This window comes from Spea bombifrons, chromosome 9 (genome assembly GCF_027358695.1).
Source record: "Spea bombifrons isolate aSpeBom1 chromosome 9, aSpeBom1.2.pri, whole genome shotgun sequence".
NCBI classification, from domain to species: domain Eukaryota; kingdom Metazoa; phylum Chordata; class Amphibia; order Anura; family Pelobatidae; genus Spea; species Spea bombifrons.
The window spans coordinates 42597845-42618276 of NC_071095.1; the positions used below are offsets into that span (position 1 = coordinate 42597845).

The following is a 20432-nucleotide window of genomic DNA, read 5'->3' on the forward strand; positions in this document are numbered from 1 at the left end:
TGTTGGTGTTGAGGACATGCTTATCACAAGGTTGTAAGATAAGCATTTAGTGTCATTGTCTAGGACAAGATTTGGTTGAGATCTCATAGACAAGAGAGATATGTTTGGCCAATATGTCAAGCTGTCAAACACCCTGCATTATGTTTAAGACTACAGTTTCATTGGAACAGGAAAAGACCAAAATATTATTTTTATTTTTTTTTTGTCGATGGGTTACCAAGTAACAAAGCAAGAGCAAGTGCCATTAAGGTCTGTGATGCTCCTGAATGTTGCATGGTCATCTATGCAGATTCTGCTATTGTCTGGGCCAGTGCACTATTGGGTAAAAGAGGGCTAGGTGGTAAGGCAAATTGCTTGCCTCAAAAGAACAGCCTTTTAAGGTGGCTCATTAAGTCGTTTTCTTTTTCTGCTTTACAAGCGACAGTGGTGGACTCCACATAGATTTGACAGAGACCCTGGCAATGATGAGAAGATCTGACATTCTAGGACATGCCGTGAGCCCTTGCAGCTGGTAAGACTAACAAGAACGTGCGATCAGAGGCAAGATGGTCCGTAGTTGTGCAAGCATTTGCAAAACCACCATTATGTGTGGCCACAGAGTGTGGAACCAGCCTTTGAGTGAGCCTTTCAACGAGTGAGTATGAACATGTAGATTTATTTTTATTAAGTACCAACACAGCTTATTGATCCAAGGAGAAATCTGACTGCCATTTTGGGGTCAAGAAGGAATTTTTTCCCCTGGTTAGTGCAAAATTGGAAAGAGCGAAACTGGGGGTTTTTTTTGCCTTCTTTTGGATCAACAGCAACAAATTAACCGATATAGGAAAGGCTGAACTTGATGGACGCATGTCTTTTTTTCAGCCTATATAACTATGTAACTATGTAACACAGTCTGCGCAGCACTCTCTCCATGTCGCCCTTGTGTCCCTTCCTCCCATCAAACAGTTCTGCTGCTCATAGATCCTCCTCTTCCTCTTGTTCCCTTGATACAACTGTTTCTTTGCCTCCCTGTTTCATTCCCCTTTTGTATGCTTCTCTCTTTGCTTAATTCCATAAGTTTTGCGACACCCCCAACTAAATAATTCAGACATCTGCTTCAGTCCTCTAATACCTAGCCGCCTAGAAGGTTTAAGGAAGACGCTCTCTTTTGCCACTTGTTTCACCAATCATTACTTTTACCAACCCATACTGACCGCCCCTTGCCCATTCTCCCCTCCTTATTTAACATAGCATTGCTAGAACGTCGCTGGTGTGAGGACAAGCCACTTGAACTTGTGGGCCTTATGGTGGAAGACCACTGCCTTAACCGCTACGCCAAATCAGAGGTACAGGTTACCCATTTGAAAACGCATAAAAACCCTGGTATGTATCAACTCTCTCTCTCTATAACGTTCTTTATAATCGAAATTATACACTCAGCCAATCAGCCAATCAGGGGCTGCTCCTCAGCCCTAGCCTCCTGATTGGTGGGTGGCGTCACCTGACCAGGGCTGACCAATCAGAGAGGGGGGAACCTGGGCCGGCTCCTGATTGGTTGCTGGAGTCAGCTGACTAGGCTCAGCCAATCAGGGGCTGCTCCTCAGCCCTAGCCTCCTGATTGGTGGGTGGCGTCACCTGACCAGGGCTGACCAATCAGAGAGGGGGAAACCTGGGCCGGCCGCTGATTGGTTGCTGGAGTCAGCTGACTAGGCTCAGCCAATCAGGGGCTGCCCCTCAACCCTAGCCTCCTGATTGGTTGGTGGCGTCACCTGACCAGGGCTGACCAATCAGAGAGGGGGGAACCTGGGCCGGCTCCTGATTGGTTGATGGAGTCAGCTGACTAGGCTCAGCCAATCAGGGGCTGCCCCTCAACCCTAGCCTCCTGATTGGTGGGTGGCATCACCTGACCAGGGCTGACCAATCAGAGAGGGGGGAGCCTGGGCCGGCTCCTGATTGGTTGCTGGAGTCAGCTGACTAGGGCCGGCTCCTGATTGGTTGCTGGAGTCAGCTGACTAGGCTCAGCCAATCAGGGGCTGCCCCTCAGCCCTAGCATTCCTGATTGGTGGGTGGTGTCACCTGACCTGGGCTGACCAATCAGAGGGGGGGGGAAACCTGGGCCAGCCCCTGATTGGTTGCTGGAGTCAGCTGACTAGGCTCAGCCAATCAGGTGCTGCCCCTCCGCCTTAGCGTCCTGATTGGTGTGAGGTATCATATTATTTTATACTTTATTATTTTTTATGAATTATTATGAATTATTAAATTGTTAAAGGAATCATGAATAATGAGACTACTGGCGTGGGAAAGAGCCGGCAGCAGCCAGATTTGAACTCCCGACCAACAGGGTGGAAGTCCAACACCTTAACCACAACTCCAAGTCTGAGATACTGGAAAGCACCTGTCTCTCTGTAGCCTAATGGCTAAGGTGTTGGGCTTGGTACTTTGAGGTCATGTGTTCACTTCCCCTAGGCATCAACTGTGTCTGTTTTGGTTTTTAAGTAAGCACATAGACTAAAACATAAGCCATTTTGTCTTTGCCCTTACAAGCCACCCTTCTTTAGTTTATTTAGTGCATTTGTTTGGGAGTCAGGCTAGCTAAAGGGCTGTAAAAACTAAAGGATTGTTTCTGTAGGGCCTTATACCTGTTCTCTGTGGTGCAATGGTTGAGATGTTGGATTTAGTTTTTGAGGTTCTGGGTTTAATTCACTCCAATTGATTTATTTGGTGTGTTTGTTTGGGAGGAAGGCACGCTACAAGATTGCAATGAGGTCAAAAACCAATGGATTGTTTGCAGGGGACAGGTTTGCTAGTGTCTGTAGTGTACATGCTACCCTTCTTTCTTTTATTAATTGTGTTTGTGTGGGAGACAAGCTAGGAGGCACTCCCATGTGGCTTTGTAGAGTAATGGTTAAGGAGCTGGACTAGAGTGCTTAAGGTCCAGGGTTCAATTCCCCTGTGCTCCATATTGTACGTGCTCTCTTCTACATTGTGCTTTTTTTGTTGTTGGGTGAGGGAGAAAAAAAGCTATTGTTAGCAACCAGGTAGACCAAAACACAAGCCACCCAGTCCATGCATTTAAATTGAATGATTTACTCAAAGGGATTTGGGTCACTCTGTCAGCATTAGCCATTTTCCCCACATTTGGATATTTATATCATCATTCACAGGCCATACAAATCATCAACTTAAAAACTACCCCTGCATTGTATATTTATCCCACCATACATCCCCACATTGTGTATTGATTTATGTGATGACCCTCAGCCAGCCCTATATCTAAATGAATGCCCCATTGCCCCCCACACCCTTGTGTATTGTCCTCATCCATTTTCTTTGAGAAATCCAGGTGCTGTGGTTGCAATGGGATGTGACTGATTGGCTGAACCTGGTCAAGTGACTCCACCAGCCAACCAGGCATTGGGATTGAGACCCAGGTGGGGGGATTTAAGCTTCACTTGCAGCCCTCGACTCTTTTGATGTTCATTTTCTTTGAGAAATCCAGGTGCTGTGGTTGCAGTGGGATGTGTCCAGGCCAGGGCTTATCTTTGTACAGTATTTCCCCGTCTCTGTTTTTGCATTGCCATTGGCCCTATTCTTTTGTGTTTTAGTTGTTTTTTCCTGCTTCCACCTTTGCTGTTACTGAAGGCACAAGGCATCTCAGACCCTATCGTCTCCAATATTACTAATGTCTTTTACTTCACTTATCATGAGTAGTTCTTCTTCTTTCTGTAGCTTTCACATGTCCAGTTCAATCCCTTTTCTGTTGTGTTGTGTCTTTGAAGCTAACGTTCCCTCACTTTATTAGTCTCTACCGCTTCTGCTGGGAGGCTGTTCCATTTCTCTACCACTCTAGGAGTGAAACTTCTTTACATTACATCTAAGCCTCTAACTCACTAGTTTCAGATTATGACCTTGTTTAACCATTTCTCCTCTTTTGAAACAAACATCCATCCTGTGATTTGTTAAATGCCTTTACGGATTTCAAGTATTTTCTCCAAGCTTATACATATCGAGATTTCCTAGTCTTGCCTGTTCCCGAGCCTGCATTATTCTTATCTACAATGGTAAGTTGAACATTTCTTTTCACTGTAACTCATCTACTACTCATAGTTTCCTCAGAGAATTGTGTTGCTTCTTTACATGTAGAGCTAAATATAGTTTATTGGTTTTGAATTGTTTCTGCATTTCTTCCTTGATACATAAGAAAATCCAAAATGCCCGTAAGTGCCATGTTAGATCAAATTTGAACCGTTGTATGGTTTCTACACTTGGTCATCCTCTCCATCTGATAAATATGTGAGTGTCGCCAACACTTCCCCAATACTAGGTGGATCAGTCTGTTTCAGTTTCTTTCAATGATGACTTTAACAGATAAAAGTAGGAACCCCAGTAACCTGTGATATTTAATTTTTATATGCTGAGGGATGGCCACCAAAATGTGCAATTGTGGTGAAGAACCTTCTTGGTAACCTCTGAGTAATTGACACATCTAAAGACTCTTGCTAAATGAATAAAACTGTACCCCAAATTTCTGGAGACTATTGCATGTTAAACTCTGACACCCCACTTCCTGATAAACCTAAAAAATGGGGGACAAGAAATCTTTAAAACACACACACACAAATAAAAAAACAAAACACAAATTATAACACAAATGAAACCATGTGAATAGGGAGCTTGTGTTGACCCAGGAGAGCATTGATACATATAATAATTAACAATGTTGCAATTGTGAATAACACATTTATATCGTTTTATCCAACTTGTCTTGTAATTTTTGAAATTAGGCAAAGATTCCCATATGGAACAGATCTACCAGTGTGTCTATGCCTCGTTTAGCATTTTAATGTTTTATTATTATTATTAACTTCCCCTCTCTCAGTACTGTATGTCCCATTCTGCTCTCCCCTGCTTGCTCCTATTAAATTGAAAAGTCTCCCTCAACTGTTTGTTTCCACTCTGCTCTTAGTTCCCTGACCAAATGTTCTTTCTCCTAATCTCTTTGCTTTCCTCTTTGTCAGTACATTTATTTCTATAGCGCCAGCAGATTCCATGGAGCTGTGCCATTTTCTGCCATGCCATGATTCTGGCTGTGAGTGCACCGTCTTCATCTCGCATGCCTTTACCAGGGGATTTCCTTTGGAGATTTCTACAATGCCTTTCCCCTTCTGTCTGTGTCCATCCTCAATCTCTCCATGTCTGTTCTGGTCAGTCACATTGATCCTGTATATGATTTTTCTTTTTGAAAATGTAATTATTTTGTTGGAGGGGGTTGTAGATCAGTTGTACAGCCTCTCAACCAGAAGTGGTAGAGTTTAGTAGGGTAATGGAAGATAAACATTTGCCGAGAAATCGTATAGCTGCCCTGAAACAAAGACGAGGACTTCAGCGTTAAACACACAGGCTAGATCGGCCCAGTGGTTCATGTTGTAATTCAATCTCTCTGTCTGTTCGTTTTGGAAGAAAAAATGGCCAATGTGGTCCCATGGGGTACCTCACAATAGCCAAGGGAGTGTGGCACCACAATATCTCTTAAGAATATTGGCACCTTAATTACAGTAAAGTCTTTAACACTGTCATACTTTCCTGAAATAGAGCAAGAAATGATTGCGGCCCATCCATGGAGACTGGCTAAAGAGACGACTTAGCCCTTCATTAAAGGTAAGACCTTTCTGCTTAACAAAAACCATCTTCCCCTCTGTGTGTAATGAGCCGTGGGTGTTGTTTTACGATATGTGTTGCCATGTAGGTTGCCGTTGTATTCTAATGGCTTTCCCCCGCAGACACCACCCTGAGCTGATTGTTTTTGGTGGCAATTGAAATAAAATCCTTTCCCTTAGATATACTCTTAGTCCCCATGTGCCTGTTGGTGTTGAGGACATGCTTATCACAAGGTTGTAAGATAAGCATTTAGTGTCATTGTCTAGGACAAGATTTGGTTGAGATCTCATAGACAAGAGAGATATGTTTGGCCAATATGTCAAGCTGTCAAACACCCTGCATTATGTTTAAGACTACAGTTTCATTGGAACAGGAAAAGACCAAAATATTATTTTTATTTTTTTTTTGTCGATGGGTTACCAAGTAACAAAGCAAGAGCAAGTGCCATTAAGGTCTGTGATGCTCCTGAATGTTGCATGGTCATCTATGCAGATTCTGCTATTGTCTGGGCCAGTGCACTATTGGGTAAAAGAGGGCTAGGTGGTAAGGCAAATTGCTTGCCTCAAAAGAACAGCCTTTTAAGGTGGCTCATTAAGTCGTTTTCTTTTTCTGCTTTACAAGCGACAGTGGTGGACTCCACATAGATTTGACAGAGACCCTGGCAATGATGAGAAGATCTGACATTCTAGGACATGCCGTGAGCCCTTGCAGCTGGTAAGACTAACAAGAACGTGCGATCAGAGGCAAGATGGTCCGTAGTTGTGCAAGCATTTGCAAAACCACCATTATGTGTGGCCACAGAGTGTGGAACCAGCCTTTGAGTGAGCCTTTCAACGAGTGAGTATGAACATGTAGATTTATTTTTATTAAGTACCAACACAGCTTATTGATCCAAGGAGAAATCTGACTGCCATTTTGGGGTCAAGAAGGAATTTTTTCCCCTGGTTAGTGCAAAATTGGAAAGAGCGAAACTGGGGGGTTTTTTTGCCTTCTTTTGGATCAACAGCAACAAATTAACCGATATAGGAAAGGCTGAACTTGATGGACGCATGTCTTTTTTTCAGCCTATATAACTATGTAACTATGTAACACAGTCTGCGCAGCACTCTCTCCATGTCGCCCTTGTGTCCCTTCCTCCCATCAAACAGTTCTGCTGCTCATAGATCCTCCTCTTCCTCTTGTTCCCTTGATACAACTGTTTCTTTGCCTCCCTGTTTCATTCCCCTTTTGTATGCTTCTCTCTTTGCTTAATTCCATAAGTTTTGCGACACCCCCAACTAAATAATTCAGACATCTGCTTCAGTCCTCTAATACCTAGCCGCCTAGAAGGTTTAAGGAAGACGCTCTCTTTTGCCACTTGTTTCACCAATCATTACTTTTACCAACCCATACTGACCGCCCCTTGCCCATTCTCCCCTCCTTATTTAACATAGCATTGCTAGAACGTCGCTGGTGTGAGGACAAGCCACTTGAACTTGTGGGCCTTATGGTGGAAGACCACTGCCTTAACCGCTACGCCAAATCAGAGGTACAGGTTACCCATTTGAAAACGCATAAAAACCCTGGTATGTATCAACTCTCTCTCTCTATAACGTTCTTTATAATCGAAATTATACACTCAGCCAATCAGCCAATCAGGGGCTGCTCCTCAGCCCTAGCCTCCTGATTGGTGGGTGGCGTCACCTGACCAGGGCTGACCAATCAGAGAGGGGGGAACCTGGGCCGGCTCCTGATTGGTTGCTGGAGTCAGCTGACTAGGCTCAGCCAATCAGGGGCTGCTCCTCAGCCCTAGCCTCCTGATTGGTGGGTGGCGTCACCTGACCAGGGCTGACCAATCAGAGAGGGGGAAACCTGGGCCGGCCGCTGATTGGTTGCTGGAGTCAGCTGACTAGGCTCAGCCAATCAGGGGCTGCCCCTCAGCCCTAGCCTCCTGATTGGTGGGTGGTGTCACCTGACCAGGGCTGACCAATCAGAGAGGGGGGAACCTGGGCCGGCTCCTGATTGGTTGCTGGAGTCAGCTGACTAGGGCCGAATCCTGATTGGTTGCTGGAGTCAGCTGACTAGGCTCAGCCAATCAGGGGCTGCCCCTCAGCCCTAGCCTCCTGATTGGTGGGTGGCGTCACCTGACCAGGGCTGACCAATCAGAGAGGGGGGAACCTGGGCCGGCTCCTGATTGGTTGCTGGAGTCAGCTGACAAGGCTCAGCCAATCAGGGGCTGCCCCTCAGCCCTAGCCTCCTGATTCGTGGGTGGTGTCACCTGACCAGGGCTGACCAATCAGAGAGGGGGAACCTGGGCCGGCTCCTGATTGGTTGATGGAGTCAGCTGACTAGGCTGACCAATCAGAGAGGGGGAAACCTGGGCCGGCCGCTGATTGGTTGCTGGAGTCAGCTGACTAGGCTCAGCCAATCAGGGGCTGCCCCTCAGCCCTAGCCTCCTGATTGGTGGGTGGTGTCACCTGACCAGGGCTGACCAATCAGAGAGGGGGGAACCTGGGCCGGCTCCTGATTGGTTGCTGGAGTCAGCTGACTAGGGCCGAATCCTGATTGGTTGCTGGAGTCAGCTGACTAGGCTCAGCCAATCAGGGGCTGCCCCTCAGCCCTAGCCTCCTGATTGGTGGGTGGCGTCACCTGACCAGGGCTGACCAATCAGAGAGGGGGGAACCTGGGCCGGCTCCTGATTGGTTGCTGGAGTCAGCTGACAAGGCTCAGCCAATCAGGGGCTGCCCCTCAGCCCTAGCCTCCTGATTCGTGGGTGGTGTCACCTGACCAGGGCTGACCAATCAGAGAGGGGGAACCTGGGCCGGCTCCTGATTGGTTGATGGAGTCAGCTGACTAGGCTCAGCCAATCAGGGGCTGCCCCTCAACCCTAGCCTCCTGATTGGTGGGTGCCGTCACCTGACCAGGGCTGACCAATCAGAGAGGGGGGAGCCTGGGCCGGCTCCTGATTGGTTGCTGGAGTCAGCTGACTAGGGCCGGCTCCTGATTGGTTGCTGGAGTCAGCTGACTAGGCTCAGCCAATCAGGGGCTGCCCCTCAACCCTAGCCTCCTGATTGGTGGGTGGCGTCACCTGACCAGTGCTGACCAATCAGAGAGGGGGGAGCCTGGGCCGGCTCCTGATTGGTTGCTGGAGTCAGCTGACTAGGGCCGAATCCTGATTGGTTGCTGGAGTCAGCTGACTAGGCTCAGCCAATCAGGGGCTGCCCCTCAGCCCTAGCCTCCTGATTGGTGGGTGGCGTCACCTGACCAGGGCTGACCAATCAGAGAGGGGGGAACCTGGGCCGGCTCCTGATTGGTTGCTGGAGTCAGCTGACAAGGCTCAGCCAATCAGGGGCTGCCCCTCAGCCCTAGCCTCCTGATTCGTGGGTGGTGTCACCTGACCAGGGCTGACCAGAGAGGGGGGAGCCTGGGCCGGCTCCTGATTGGTTGATGGAGTCAGCTGACTAGGCTCAGCCAATCAGGGGCTGCCCCTCAGCCCTAGCCTCCTGATTGGTTGGTGGCGTCACCTGACCAGGGCTGACCAATCAGAGAGGGGGGAGCCTGGGCCGGCTCCTGATTGGTTGATGGAGTCAGCTGACTAGGCTCAGCCAATCAGGGGCTGCCCCTCAACCCTAGCCTCCTGATTGGTGGGTGGCGTCACCTGACCAGGGCTGACCAATCAGAGAGGGGGGAGCCTGGGCCGGCTCCTGATTGGTTGCTGGAGTCAGCTGACTAGGGCCGGCTCCTGATTGGTTGCTGGAGTCAGCTGACTAGGCTCAGCCAATCAGGGGCTGCCCTTCAGCCCTAGCCTCCTGATTGGTGGGTGGTGTCACCTGACCTGGGCTGACCAATCAGAGGGGGGGAAACCTGGGCCAGCCCCTGATTGGTTGCTGGAGTCAGCTGACTAGGCTCAGCCAATCAGGTGCTGCCCCTCCGCCTTAGCCTCCTGATTGGTGTGAGGTATCATATTATTTTATACTTTATTATTATTTATGAATTATTAAAGGAATCATGAATAATGAGACTACTGGCGTGGGAAAGAGCCGGCAGCAGCCAGATTTGAACTCACGACCAACAGGGTGGAAGTCCAACACCTTAACCACAACTCCAAGTCAGAGATACTGGAACGCACCTGTCTCTCTGTAGCCTAATGGCTAAGGTGTTGGGCTTGGTACTTTGAGGTCATGTGTTCAATTCCCCTAGGCATCAACTGTGTCTGTTTTGGGTTTTTTTGGTTTTTAAGTAAGCACATAGACTAAAACATAAGCCATTTTGTCTTTCCCCTTACAAGCCACCCTTCTTTAGTTTATTTAGTGCATTTGTTTGGGAGTCAGGCTAGCTAAAGGGCTGTAAAAACTAAAGGATTGTTTCTGGAGGGCCTTATACCTGTTCTCTGTGGTGCAATGGTTGAGATGTTGGATTTAGTTTTTGAGGTTCTGGGTTTAATTCACTCCAATTGATTTATTTGGTGTGTTTGTTTGGGAGGAAGGCACGCTACAAGATTGCAATGAGGTCAAAAACCAATGGATTGTTTGCAGGGGACAGGTTTGCTAGTGTCTGTAGTGTACATGCTACCCTTCTTTCTTTTATTAATTGTGTTTGTGTGGGAGACAAGCTAGGAGGCACTCCCATGTGGCTATGTAGAGTAATGGTTAAGGAGCTGGACTAGAGTGCTTAAGGTCCAGGGTTCAATTCCCCTGTGCTCCATATTGTACGTGCTCTCTTCTACATTGTGCTTTTTTTGTTGTTGGGTGAGGGAGAAAAAAAGCTATTGTTAGCAACCAGGTAGACCAAAACACAAGCCACCCAGTCCATGCATTTAAATTGAATGATTTACTCAAAAGGATTTGGGTCACTCTGTCAGCATTAGCCATTTTCCCCACATTTGGATATTTATATCATCATTCACAGGCCATACAAATCATCAACTTAAAAACTACCCCTGCATTGTATATTTATCCCACCATACATCCCCACATTGTGTATTGATTTATGTGATGACCCTCAGCCAGCCCTATATCTAAATGAATGCCCCATTGCCCCCCACACCCTTGTGTATTGTCCTCATCCATTTTCTTTGAGAAATCCAGGTGCTGTGGCTGCAATGGGATGTGACTGATTGGCTGAACCTGGTCAAGTGACTCCACCAGCCAACCAGGCATTGGGATTGAGACCCAGGTGGGGGGATTTAAGCTTCACTTGCAGCCCTCGACTCTTTTGGTGTTCATTTTCTTTGAGAAATCCAGGTGCTGTGGTTGCAGTGGGATGTGTCCAGGCCAGGGCTTATCTTTGTACAGTATTTCCCCTGTCTCTGTTTTTGCATTGCCATTGGCCCTATTCTTTTGTGTTTTAGTTGTTTTTTCCTGCTTCCACCTTTGCTGTTACTGAAGGCACAAGGCATCTCAGACCCTATCGTCTCCAATATTACTAATGTCTTTTACTTCACTTATCATGAGTAGTTCTTCTTCTTTCTGTAGCTTTCACATGTCCAGTTCAATCCCTTTTCTGTTGTGTTGTGTCTTAGAAGCTAACGTTCCCTCGCTTTATTAGTCTCTACCGCTTCTGCTGGGAGGCTGTTCCATTTCTCTACCACTCTAGGAGTGAAACTTCTTTACATTACATCTAAGCCTCTAACTCACTAGTTTCAGATTATGACCTTGTTTAACCATTTCTCCTCTTTTGAAACAAACATCCATCCTGTGATTTGTTAAATGCCTTTACGGATTTCAAGTATTTTCTCCAAGCTTATACATATCGAGATTTCCTAGTCTTGCCTGTTCCTGAGCCTGCGTTATTCTTATCTACAATGGTAAGTTGAACATTTCTTTTCACTGTAACTCATCTACTACTCATAGTTTCCTCAGAGAATTGTGTTGCTTCTTTACATGTAGAGCTACATATAGTTTATTGGTTTTGAATTGTTTCTGCATTTCTTCCTTGATACATAAGAAAATCCAAAATGCCCGTAAGTGCCATGTTAGATCAAATTTGAACCGTTGTATGGTTTCTACACTTGGTCATCCTGTCCATCTGATAAATATGTGAGTGTCGCCAACACTTCCCCAATACTAGGTGGATCAGTCTGTTTCAGTTTCTTTCAATGATGACTTTAACAGATAAAAGTAGGAACCCCAGTAACCTGTGATATTTAATTTTTATATGCTGAGGGATGGCCACCAAAATGTGCAATTGTGGTGAAGAACCTTCTTGGTAACCTCTGAGTAATTGACACATCTAAAGACTTTTGCTAAATGAATAAAACTGTACCCCAAATTTCTGGAGACTATTGCATGTTAAACTCTGACACCCCACTTCCTGATAAACCTAAAAAATGGGGGACAAGAAATCTTTAAAACACACACACACAAATAAAAAAACAAAACACAAATTATAACACAAATGAAACCATGTGAATAGGGAGCTTGTGTTGACCCAGGAGAGCATGGATACATATAATAATTAACAATGTTGCAATTGTGAATAACACATTTATATCATTTTATCCAACTTGTCTTGTAATTTTTGAAATTAGGCAAAGATTCCCATATGGAACAGATCTACCAGTGTGTCTATGCCTCGTTTAGCATTTTAATGTTTTATTATTATTATTAACTTCCCCTCTCTCAGTACTGTATGTCCCATTCTGCTCTCCCCTGCTTGCTCCTATTAAATTGAAAAGTCTCCCTCAACTGTTTGTTTCCACTCTGCTCTTAGTTCCCTGACCAAATGTTCTTTCTCCTAATCTCTTTGCTTTCCCCTTTGTCAGTACATTTATTTCTATAGCGCCAGCAGATTCCATGGAGCTGTGCCATTTTCTGCCATGCTATGATTCTGGCTGTGAGTGCACCGTCTTCATCTCGCATGTCTTTACCAGGGGATTTCCTTTGGAGATTTCTACAATGCCTTTCCCCTTCTGTCTGTGTCCATCCTCAATCTCTCCATGTCTGTTCTGGTCAGTCACATTGATCCTGTATATGATTTTTCTTTTTGAAAATGTAATTATTTTGTTGGAGGGGGTTGTAGATCAGTTGTACAGCCTCTCAACCAGAAGTGGTAGAGTTTAGTAGGGTAATGGAAGATAAACATTTGCCGAGAAATCGTATAGCTGCCCTGAAACAAAGACGAGGACTTCAGCGTTAAACACACAGGCTAGATCGGCCCAGTGGTTCATATTGTAATTCAATCTCTCTATGTCTGTTCGTTTTGGAAGAAAAAATGGCCAATGTGGTCCCATGGGTTACCTCACAATAGCCAAGGGAGTGTGGCACCACAATATCTCTTAAGAATATTGGCACCTTAATTACAGTAAAGTCTTTAACACTGTCATACTTTCCTGAAATAGAGCAAGAAATGATTGCGGCCCATCCATGGAGACTGGCTAAAGAGACGACTTAGCCCTTCATTAAAGGTAAGACCTTTCTGCTTAACAAAAACCATCTTCCCCTCTGTGTGTAATGAGCCGTGGATGTTGTTTTACGATATGTGTTGCCATGTAGGTTGCCGTTGTATTCTAATGGCTTTCCCCCGCAGACACCACCCTGAGCTGATTGTTTTTGGTGGCAATTGAAATAAAATCCTTTCCCTTAGATATACTCTTAGTCCCCATGTGCCTGTTGGTGTTGAGGACATGCTTATCACAAGGTTGTAAGATAAGCATTTAGTGTCATTGTCTAGGACAAGATTTGGTTGAGATCTCATAGACAAGAGAGATATGTTTGGCCAATATGTCAAGCTGTCAAACACCCTGCATTATGTTTAAGACTACAGTTTCATTGGAACAGGAAAAGACCAAAATATTATTTTTATTTTTTTTTTTGTCGATGGGTTACCAAGTAACAAAGCAAGAGCAAGTGCCATTAAGGTCTGTGATGCTCCTGAATGTTGCATGGTCATCTATGCAGATTCTGCTATTGTCTGGGCCAGTGCACTATTGGGTAAAAGAGGGCTAGGTGGTAAGGCAAATTGCTTGCCTCAATAGAACAGCCTTTTAAGGTGGCTCATTAAGTCGTTTTCTTTTTCTGCTTTACAAGCGACAGTGGTTGACTCCACATAGATTTGACAGAGACCCTGGCAATGATGAGAAGATCTGACATTCTAGGACATGCCGTGAGCCCTTGCAGCTGGTAAGACTAACAAGAACGTGCGATCAGAGGCAAGATGGTCCGTAGTTGTGCAAGCATTTGCAAAACCACCATTATGTGTGGCCACAGAGTGTGGAACCAGCCTTTGAGTGAGCCTTTCAACGAGTGAGTATGAACATGTAGATTTATTTTTATTAAGTACCAACACAGCTTATTGATCCAAGGAGAAATCTGACTGCCATTTTGGGGTCAAGAAGGAATTTTTTCCCCTGGTTAGTGCAAAATTGGAAAGAGCGAAACTGGGGGTTTTTTTTGCCTTCTTTTGGATCAACAGCAACAAATTAACCGATATAGGAAAGGCTGAACTTGATGGACGCATGTCTTTTTTCAGCCTATGTAACTATGTAACTATGTAACACAGTCTGCGCAGCACTCTCTCCATGTCGCCCTTGTGTCCCTTCCTCCCATCAAACAGTTCTGCTGCTCATAGATCCTCCTCTTCCTCTTGTTCCCTTGATACAACTGTTTCTTTGCCTCCCTGTTTCATTCCCCTTTTGTATGCTTCTCTCTTTGCTTAATTCCATAAGTTTTGCGACACCCCCCCCTCTAAATAATTCAGTCATCTGCTTCAGTCCTCTAATACCTAGCCGCCTAGAAGGTTTAAGGAAGACGCTCTCTTTTGCCACTTGTTTCACCAAACATTACTTTTACCAACCCATACTGACCGCCCCTTGCCCATTCTCCCCTCCTTATTTAACATAGCATTGCTAGAACGTCGCTGGTGTGAGGACAAGCCACTTGAACTTATGGGCCTTATGGTGGAAGACCAATGCCTTAACCGCTACTCCAAATCAGAGGTACAGGTTACCCATTTGAAAACGCATAAAAACCCTGGTATGTATCAACTCTCTCTCTATAACGTTCTTTATAATCGAAAATTATACACTCTTAAAAATGTCTTATGAAGTGTTCCGTAGTGCAGGTGTAATAGCCAGTTCATGCGTTAAAATTGCATGATTTTGTCAAAGGGATTTGGGTCGCTCTGCCAGCATCAGCCAATGGAACCATGTACCTCTCATACCTTGGAGTCAGACCTTCAGGGTGGTTGGGGGTTATTCAAATCTTACTGGAATGTGGCTTCCCTTTCGTGCTAACCTTTATTTCTTTTTCCTCTTTCGCGATCAATGCAGGAAGAGCTGCTACGTCGATTTGGAACAACTGTCGTGCCCTGGAGAACCTGCTCAAAATCCTTTGGCAGCGCACAGGTTGATGAGAAGCTGGATGAGAAAATCATCTATGAAGCGCATTAGGCTTGTCAGACCAGCATGCTATAAATTGGTCCTCCACAGTCTACGTACCATGAGTAAAAATGTTACAAATGCTAAAATGTTAGATTTGATTTTCAGGGAGCAGGGATAGTGAACAGGTTGGAAAGATAAGATAGAGGCAGCACCCGTTCTTGTTGTTGGTAGTAAAGTGGTGTTTTTTTGTTCCAAGTTGATGGCCACAAAACACCCCCACGTCTGAGGGCTCAGCTAACAGCACAGACCTGTGGGATAAAACAAGCAGTGTGTCCTGCATCAATTGTCTATTTTGTCACATTAACGGCTCAGTGGAGCTTGCTATCCCAGTTTGGAGTTAACGGAAGTATGGAAAATGCTACACCCAATCACAAATGGAGTCTTGCTGAGCCAATAGAGACGCAACTCCCACCTAGGAAGTGACTTGACATGGCATGTTAAGGAACCTCCCTTTTTTTTTATCTTTTATGGAAATAAAATCAATTATTTAAGTGTGTGGGGGGCGTGGCTTGGATGGCGGCTGAGTAAGACTTGCGGTGTGGGAGCTCCTCCAACTCCTAAGCTATATTCAACCGATTTTGGCAGTTACCGGGATATTATCCACGAAGCTACTATTACCCACAGCGGGCATTATGTCGGCGAGCAAGACCAAGTCATCGGCGGGCTCTGTTCCGGCTTTTTTTGAGCCCAAACCCAGACGTCGGGCCTCTTCCCGTGCTTTACCTACCATCCGCGACGACGCGGAAGATTCCGATGCTTCACAAGGCCCAGACGCTGGCCCCTTACCTCACTTACCTTCGCCTCCTCCGAGTGATCCAGGCGACGGCGTTTTAACCGTCACCGCCATGAAACGGCTTCTGGACGAGATGCGCTGCAATTTTAAATCGGACATGGCGGAGGCTTTATCTAAACTCCACGTGGATCTCCAAGAGCTTGGCGCTCGCATGTCCCACTTAGAGGACAAAATGGAAGAATTTTCTTCGGCACATAACACAGTGGCTGATGCGTGCACCTCTTTACGAGACGAGATTGACACGCTTAAACATAAATTTGGCGACCTGGAAGACCGAAACAATCTCCGCATTAGAGTCATCACCGAGGACATCACCACGGACAAGCTACGTACTTACACCACCAGTCTTATCCAAACTATCCTGAACCTCCCGTCTTCTGAAGATGTCCGCATCGACAGAATACACAGGCTACCTCGCCCGAAAATGGTGAAGGGGTCTCCACCTAGAGATGTGATACTACGCATTCATTGTTTTCTTCTGTGTGCTGTAGCTCAGTTAATTGAGGGGAGTGGTTACCTAGCTTCACCTGTGTGGGGTTATCTATATAAAGCCCCAAGTAACTCACAGAGCTTGCTCACTTGAGTTGCTTCTGCATTGAGATAGTCTCTTTTCAAGTAGGCTATTTTAAGTAGGAGTTAAAAAGAAACAGGAGTTGGAAAGAGAAACAGGGGTTCCACAAGGTACTGTATTTATACTGCTTTATATTTTTTACTTTTAACTGTTGTTTTAACGGGTGTTCTTGTTTAACTGTTATTTTGTAGGTTCTCATTTATTTTATTTCTTTTCTTATACTTGATTATGAGTATGGTTATGGGAGTTAGCAAGATTGATGATCTGACTCAATGCACATCTTGTTTCATGTATGCATTCCTGGATGAATCCGTCCAGGGTCCATACCTCTGTGGCAGGTGTGAGCAAGTGGCTTCTCTGGAAGCTCATATTAGAGATCTGGAGAAGCAAATTGCAACTTTGAGAGAGATAGACAATCTTGAAAGGAGTCTGCTGCTCACTGAGCAGAGTTTAGTGGGTGCAGGTAGTGAAGAGGGAGGAGATAAGGCAGCTGGGGAACAGGCATGTAGCTGGGTCACAGTTACACATGGTGGTAGAGGGGGAGGAAAGAGGAAAGGTTTAGCTAGTCCTGACCTTGTGCAGCCTAACAGATTTGCCCGCTTGAGTGAAGATGTTGGGTGCATCAGCTCAGGAGTAGCTATACTGGAGGAAGCTGTTCCTTCTAACAGCCGAGGGAACAGCCCCTCTAGTATGAGTGGGGTTGAGAGCGTAGGAAAGGCTAGACAGGTTGTGGTGGTAGGGGACTCTATTATTAAGAGAGTAGATAGGGTAATCTGCCGCTCTGATAAGCTCAACCGGACAGTTTGCTGTCTCCCGGGTGCTCGGGTCCGGCATGTTGCTGACAGAGTGGATGGATTATTGGGAGGGGCTGGGGAAGACCCGGCTGTCATGGTCCATATTGGTACCAATGACAAAGTCAGTGGAAAATGGAAGGTCCTAAAGAATGATTTCAGGGAATTAGGAGATAAATTGAAGAAAAGGACCTCCAAGGTAGTATTTTCAGAAATATTACCTGTGCCACGCGCAACAGTAGAAAGGCAGCGGGAGATCAGGGAGGTAAATGTGTGGCTAAAGTCATGGTGTAGGAAGGAGGGTTTTGGCTTTCTAGAGCACTGGGCTGATTTTGCGCTTGGGTACAATCTTTATAGCGGTGATGGATTGCACCTAAATGGAAGATGGTCTGTTGTGCTAGGGGAGAGGATGGCTGGAAGGCTGGAGGAGCTTTTAAACTAGTGATAGGGGGGGAGGGACACAGAGATCTTGAAAATGGAGATAGTGCAGAAAGGAGTGGGGCTTCAGATCAGAACAAGGGGGGTGGAGATGGGGGGAGGGGCAAGATCAGAACAGAGGAGGTATGTATTAATAAAAATTCTCATAAAATTCAAGAGACTCAGGGTAATATTAAATGTATGCTTGCTAATGCAAGGAGCCTAAATAACAAAATGGGAGAACTAGCGGCAATAGCATACACTAACCAATATGATATAATAGGGATAACAGAAACATGGTGGGATGAGACCCATGACTGGGCAGTTAACTTAAAAGGTTATACATTATATAGGAAGGACAGAAAAAGCAGGAAGGGAGGAGGAGTATGCTTGTATGTTAGCAACGAGCTAAAGTCAAATATTAAGCATCTTGAAGGCGACAAGGGATTTGTGGAAGCTTTATGGGTAGATATCAACTTGGGGCAAAAAAAAGGAAAAGAACTACTGGTTGGGATATGTTATAAACCACCTAATGTTAATAATGATGAGGAAGAGCAGTTGTTAGAACAAATTGAGAAAGCTGCACATCTGGGTAACGCGTTAATTATTGGAGATTTTAATTACCCGGACATAAATTGGGATAGAGAGACTAGTAGTTCTGCAAGGGGATCCAGATTTTTGAACCTGTTAAATGACTCCTTCATGTCACAACTGGTACAAGCACCAACTAGAAAGGATTCTTGTTTGGATTTGGTGATAACAAACAATGTTGATCTTGTGTCTAACATTCACAATATGGTCTCTTTTGAAATGAACTCAAAAAAGAAATTGCCCATGGGGAATACTAAAACGTATAAGTTTAAGAAGGCCAATTTCAATAAGATAAGGGCAGCTTTACAACTTATTGACTGGCAAAAACTCTTCAGGGATAAAAATACTGAGGAAAAATGGAGTATTTTCAAACAAATATTAGCAGGGTACACTTCTCAGTATGTACTACTAGGAAACAAATATAAAAGAAACAAATTGAAACCGATGTGGCTTAGTGGGGTCGTTAAGCAGGAAATTAAAAATAAGAAAATGGCTTTTACAGCATTTAAATCGGACAAATCGGAGGCATCCTATATAAGATATAAGGAAGCCAATAAAGCATGCAAAAAAGTGATTAGATGGGCTAAACTAGAAAACGAGAGGGTGATTGCCAAAGAGAGCAAAACTAACCCCAAAAAATTCTTTAAGTACATAAATTCTAAAAAAACAAAGAATGAAAACGTAGGTTCATTAAAAACAGAGAGGGGAGTGTTGGTTAAGGAGGACCAGGAAAAAGCAGAAACTTTAAATAACTATTTTTCCTCAGTATATGTTATGGAGGAACCTATGGCAATGGATATACATAGGACCACTGAGAAAAATTTTCAGTCAAACTGTGAGTGGATGGCCCAGGACAAGGTGCTGCAGCAACTAAAGAAAATTAATGTTAACAAGGCTCCAGGGCCTGACGGTATTCACCCACGAGTACTTAAGGAGCTGTGTCAGGAAATAAGTGAACCTCTGTTTCTAATCTTTCGGGATTCTTTTCTTTCAGGAATTGTACCAGAGGATTGGAGGAAGGCAGATGTGGTTCCTATTTTCAAAAAGGGTTCCAACTCTGTGCCCGGAAATTATAGACCTGTGAGCCTAACTTCCGTTGCTGGGAAAGTATTTGAAGGGCTGTTTAGGGATAATATTCAAGAATTCCTTGGGAAGAATAGTATTATTAGCATAAATCAGCATGGTTTTATGAAACATAGGTCCTGTCAAACTAATTTAATTGCATTCTACGAAGAAGTAAGTAGAAGTGTAGATCAGGGTGTTGCAGTGGATGTAATCTACTTGGATTTTGCCAAGGCGTTTGACACGGTTCCACACAATAGGTTAGTATTCAAACTGAAAGAAATTGGCCTAGATGCAAATTCTTGTTCTTGGGTAGAACATTGGCTTAGAGGTAGAGAACAGAGAGTTGTTATAAATGGTAAATTTTCAAGCTGGTCAAAAGTGGTAAGTGGTGTCCCTCAGGGTTCTGTTCTGGGACCAATTTTATTCAACATATTTATAAATGACCTGGCAGTAGGCATTGAAAGTCATGTTTCTGTGTTTGCAGATGACACAAAACTAGGTAAAGTTATACAGGGCGAGCAGGATATTACTGTGCTGCAGAGGGATCTAGATAGACTGGGGGACTGGGCACTCAAATGGCAGATGAAATTCAATGTAGATAAATGTAAAGTTATGCACTTCGGGGTAGCAAATGCACAAGCAACCTACACCCTAAACGGTAGTGAATTAGGGGTAATGACAAATGAGAAGGATTTGGGAATTGTTATAGACAACAAACTCGGCAACAATGTGCAGTGTCAGTCTGCGGTTGCTAAGGCCAGTAAGGTATTGTCGTGTATAAAAAGGGGCATCAAGTCGCGTAATAAAGATATAATTTTGCCTCTGTATAAATCAATGGTAAGGCCGCACCTTGAATATGCTGTGCAATTTTGGGCACCTTTTCTAAAGAAGGATATCATAGCACTAGAAAGGGTGCAGAGGCGGGCTACAAAATTAATAAAAGGAATGGAGCACTATAGTTATGAAGAAAGGTTAACTAATTTAAATCTGTTTAGTTTAGAAAAACGTCGCCTCAGAGGGGATATGATAACGTTATATAAATATATTCGGGGCCAATACAAACCATTGTGTGGAAATCTGTTCATAAACAGGACTATGCATAGGACACGTGGTCATGCGTTTAGACTGGAAGAAAGGAGATTTAGACTAAAGCAGAGGAAAGGGTTTTTTACAGTAAGGACAATAAGGATGTGGAATTCTCTGCCTGCA

The 20432-nt window shown here is 44.8% G+C and overlaps 1 long non-coding RNA gene across 2 annotated transcripts; it reads left to right on the top strand.

The window, feature by feature from the left end:
• Window positions 1-13687: 13687 nt before the first annotated feature.
• LOC128505208 (uncharacterized) lies at window positions 13688-15480 on the top strand. 2 transcript variants are annotated; one of them, XR_008355550.1, is made up of 3 exons: window positions 13688-13736; window positions 14885-15112; window positions 15237-15480. It is a non-coding gene; the product is annotated as an uncharacterized LOC128505208 (long non-coding RNA). The 2 variants fall into 2 exon arrangements; XR_008355549.1 differs by lacking the exon at window positions 13688-13736 and adding an exon at window positions 13750-13859.
• Window positions 15481-20432: the final 4952 nt, after the last annotated feature.